A 5,248-nucleotide genomic window follows, 5' to 3' on the forward strand; every position below is an offset into this window, starting at 1 on the left:
TATATATAGCTTTATAATTCCTCTTATTCTTCCTACCAAACCGTATCAATTCACACTTTACTGCGTTAAATTTCAGCCCACTTCACGAGGCTGTCTATGTCTTCCTGAAGTTTATCACTCTCCTCCACACTGTTCACATTACTTAAACATTTTCTGTCATCTGCAAATGTTGCTAATTTGCCCTGTACACGCACGTTCAAATCATTAATATATATCTAGAAAAGCAGTGGTCCTAGTAACGAACCCTGGGGAACACCACTGTATACTTTCCTCAAGCCCAAAAAAACAACCGTTAACCACGACTCTCTGTTTCCTGTCGCATAGCCAATTTTCAATCCATGCTACCACAGCCCCTTTTATTCCATGGGCTTTAACATTGCTGGAAAGCCTATTATGTGGCAATTAAACGAACATATTTTAGAAATCCATGTGCATTACGTCACCCGCATTGTCCTCAGCAACCCTCGCTGTTACCGCATCAAAAATCTCTATCAAATTGCTTACACATGATTTACCATTAATAAATCTCTGGTGGCTTTCTTTAATTAAGCCACGCTTGGCCAAGTGACTGCTAATTTTATCCTAGATTACTGTTTCTAAAAGGTGAATGGCCTGTGGTTGCTGGGTTTTTTGGTACACCTTTTCTTGAACAATAGTGTAACATTTGCAATTTTTCAGTCCTCTTACACCACATGGTGTAACCGATGGAGGTTTGGAATAATATTGCCAGAACCTCCGCAATTTCCTCTCTCATATCCGTCAACATTCTAGGATGCATCCCATCCACTCCTGCTCATGTATCTACTTTAAATTCAGCCAGCATTCCAATACCTCTTATTTATACATTTTTATCCAACAAGTCACCTCTACCCCCTCCTTACCTATGTCTATGGCAGCATCTTCGTCCTTGTTGAACAGAGATGCCATCATCTATGCTTCTATGCATAGAAACATAGAATCTTAGAAACTAGGGGCAGGAGTAGGCCATTTGACCCTTCTAGCCTGCACCGCCATTCAATAAGATCATGGCTGATCATTCCCTCAATACCCCTTTCCTGCTTTCTCTCCATACCCCTTGATCTCTTTAACCATATATATCCAATGAACTGGCATCAACAACGCTTTGCGGTAGGGAATTCCACATGTTAACATCTCTCTGAGTAAAGAAGTTTCTCCTCATCTCAGTCCTCAATGGCCCATTCCTTATCCTAAGACTATGTCCTCTGGTTCTGGACTTCACCAACATCGGGAACATTCTTCGCGCATCTAACCTGTCAGAATCTTATACGTTTCTATGAGATCCCCTCTCATCCTTCTAAACTCAAGTGCATAAAGGCCCAGTCGATTCAGTCTCTCCTCATATATCAGTGCAGCCATCCCTGGAATCAGTCTGGTGAACCTTCGCGGCACTCCCTCAATATCAAGAACGTCCTTCCTCAGATTAGGAGACCAAAACTGAACACAATATTCCAGGTGAGGCCTCGCCAAGGCCCTGCAGAACTGCAGTAAGACCTCCCTGCTCCTATATTCATATCCCCTTGCTATGAAGGCCAAACTAACATAGATCTCCTTGTTGGTCCCGAATCGGCTCCACCCCTCTTCTGACTACCCTTTTGCTAGAAGTATTCATATAGAAGATTTTTAAATTACATTTTATGTTGACTACCATTCTATTTGCATTCCCTCTCATTGCCCCTATTATTTTCTGTTTCACTTCGCTGATCTTTCTATATACAGTCTGATTCTCAGATATATTTCCAGCCTGGCATCTGTCATACACGTTCTTTTGCTGCTTCATCATAATCTCTGTCTGTTTCATCATCCAGGGAGCTCTGACTTTAGTTGCTCGACTGTATGTCGCGGCAAAGAATTCCTTCAAATCTTCACCAGCTAAATAATTACTCTTATTGGTTCATCCGTTAATTGATAAAACAAACTGCATGGGAGACACATTTATGCTTTTACTCCAGTTACTGTTGGTCTTTGTTAGTGGACTAGCATCTTATAATGCCGAAGGTGGAGCCAATTGCCCCGACACCCCCCCCCCTCACTCCCCCGTGTATGTGTGCGTGTGGTTATTAAAAGCAGAATACCCTCCAGGTCAAAATAAAGAGTTTTTGCACACCAGCCATCTCATTGTAACTCTGAGGGTCTCACCGAAAAACGTTGAAAGCACTGCCCTTGTTACTTGGAGGTTTGCTGTTGGTGCAGCCCACCACTGCCGAAGAGGAGACTGCTAATGTATCATTCGGAGTTCAGTACACCTCTCGAACAGAAGGAGGCAATTCAGCACCTCGAGCCTGGTCCACCATTCGATTAGGTCATGGCTGGTCTGTATCATAACTCCATCGAGCTCCTTTGTTTCTTAAAAGCATTACGCGACAATTATCTGTCCATTACAGTGTTACCATTTTCAATTCACGCTCGGAGTACACAGTATATTGGGGGAGATATTCACAGATTCCTACTGCCCTTTGTGTGAAAAAGTGCTTCCTGATATCACAGCTGAATGGCCAGGCTCCAATTCTAAGGATGTGACACTTGTTCCGGGCTTCACACCCTTCTGCCCCCCACACCACAGGCACACCTTCACCCCTGAGCAAAATAACAAAGGGACTAACTTTAATCCGACTTTCAGATCCGTCCAACATTCCCGGCAGAAGGCAACGTTAATTCAGGCTCCGTTTGATGTGGAGGACCTGCGACCCCAGAACCTGGAAAATTGCTGTCCGAATAATGGGCCGTGCTCAGAATTATAACTAAAGGGAACTTTACTCTATATCCAACCCGTGCTGTACCCGCCCTGAGAGTGTTTGGAGGGACAGTGTAGAGGGAACTTTAATCTATATCCAACCCATGCTGTACCCGCCCTGAGAGTGTTTGATGGGACAGTGTAGGGAACTTTACTCCATATCCAACCCATGCTGTCCGAATAATGGGCCGTGCTCAGAAATATAACTAAAGGGACCTTTACTCTATATCCAACCCGTGTTCTACCTGTCCTGAGAGTGTTTGATGGGACAGTGTAGACGGAGCTTTATTCTGTATCTAATCCCGTGCTGTAGGTGCCCTGGGAGTGTTTGATGGGACAGTGTCGAGCGAGCTTTACTCTGTATCAAAACCATGCTGTACCCGGCTTGGTGTGTTTGATGGGGCAGTGTTTGATACAGGTTTACACTGTATCTAACCCGCTGGACCTCTCCTGGGAGTTTTGATGGGACATTATAGAAGAAGCTTTACTCTGTATCTAACCTGTGCTGTGCTGTACCTGCCCTGGGAGTGTTTGATGGGACAGGGTTGAGCGAGTTTTACTGTGTACCGAACCTGGGATTGTTTGATGGGAATATCTAGGTATGTGTGGGGAGAGGCCCAGGTATGGTGGGTTCGGGGGTTATGGAGACTCTCGGGGTTTGTGTGGGGAAAGACCACATACCGGTGGGTCAAAGGGTTAAGGAGACTCTCGGGGTATGTGTGGGCAAAGGCCCATGTCTCTCAGGGGCGCTAGATGTATTCAAGCCTCCTTTTGGCCACGTGATCATCAGTATGAATGGAAATACCCCAAACATATATCTACAGTTAGCATACATAAAAATACCTCACATATTTAACATTAATTAAAATGGCATTTCATTAAATATTTAAGGGAAAGCATTTTTTAGAAATATTAATGTACATGTTTTTAATGGTCTAACACTACACTAGTAAAATACCGCACATTCCGGGTTTTAGTGCCAATTATGGACCATTATTGAATTTGCTTCACTCACATATTAAGGCTATGCATTCCAGATGAAAACTCGCTGCATAAAACACATTCTCCTCATCTTCCCTCTGTTTTTTGGCTAATTATATTAAATCAGTCTCTTTTGGTTATCAACCCATCAGCCACCGGGAACAGTTTCTCATCATTTACTCTCGTCAAACCGATCATAAACATGAACAACTCTATTAAGTCTCTGCTTAATCTTCTCTGTTGTAAGGAGAACAACCCTAGCTTCTGCAATCTGTCCATACAACTGAAACGTCTCATTTCTGGTACCATTTCAGTAAATCTGGCCTACGCCTTCTCCAAGGCATTGACATCCTTCATTAAATGTGATTCTCAGAATTGGACACAATAGTCCAGTTCAGGACTAAGCAATGTTTTATAAAGGTTTAACAAAATAACCTAGCTTTTAAAGCTAAAGATCCTGTATTCGGTTTAAAAGCCTTCCCAACCTGTCCTGTCACCTCCAAAGATTAGTGTCCGATAACTGCCAGGTCTCTCTCCAAAGATTAGTGTCCGATAACTCTCAGGTCTCTCTACAAAGATTAGTGTCGGGTGAGAAAGTAGTGTCTCAAACGAGCTTACTATGCTTAACAAAGGGGAGTACAGAGTGATGAGGACAGAGTTGGCTAACGTAGACTGGAAACACACACTAAATGGTCGCACAATTTAGGAACAGTGGAGGACTTTTAAGGTGCTCTTTCATAGTGCTCAACAAAAATACATTTCAGTGAAAAAGAAGGGCATTAAAGAAGGGATAACCAGCCGTGGATAACCAAGGAAATAAAGGAGAGTATCAAATAAAAAACCAATGCGTATAAGCTGGCCACGATTAGTGGGAAACTAGAAGATTGGGAAAATTTTAAACGACAGCAAAGAATGACAAAGAAAGTAATAAAGAAAGGAAAGATAGATTACGAAAGTAAACTTGCGCAAAACATAAAAACAGATAGTAAAAGCTTTTACAGATATATAAAAAGGAAAAAAGTGACTAAAGTAAATGTTGGTCCATTAGAAGATGAGAAGGGGCATTTAAGAATGGGGAAATGTGGAAATGGCTGAGATTTAAACAAATATTTTGCTTCGGTCTTCACAGTGGAAGATAAAAAAGCCATGCCAAAATTTGCTGGTCACAGGAATGTGGGAAAGGAGGACCTTGAGACAATCACTATCACTAGGGGGGTAGTGCTGGACAGGCTAATGGGACTCAAGGTAGACAAATCCCCTGGTCCTGAAGAAATGCATTCCAGGGTATTCAAAGAGATGGCAGAAGTTATAGCAGATGCATTTTTTAACAATCTCCCACATTTCTCTGGACTCTGTGGAGGTACCAGCGGATTGGAAAGCAGCTAATGTAAACCCTCTGTTTAAAAAAGGGGGCAGACAAAAGGCAGGTAACTATAGGCTAGTTAGTTTAACATCTCTAGTGGGGAAAATGCTTGAAACTATCATTACGGAAGAAATAGCGGGACATCTAGATAG

This window comes from Pristiophorus japonicus, unplaced genomic scaffold, assembly GCF_044704955.1.
Source record: "Pristiophorus japonicus isolate sPriJap1 unplaced genomic scaffold, sPriJap1.hap1 HAP1_SCAFFOLD_43, whole genome shotgun sequence".
Taxonomy (NCBI): domain Eukaryota; kingdom Metazoa; phylum Chordata; class Chondrichthyes; family Pristiophoridae; genus Pristiophorus; species Pristiophorus japonicus.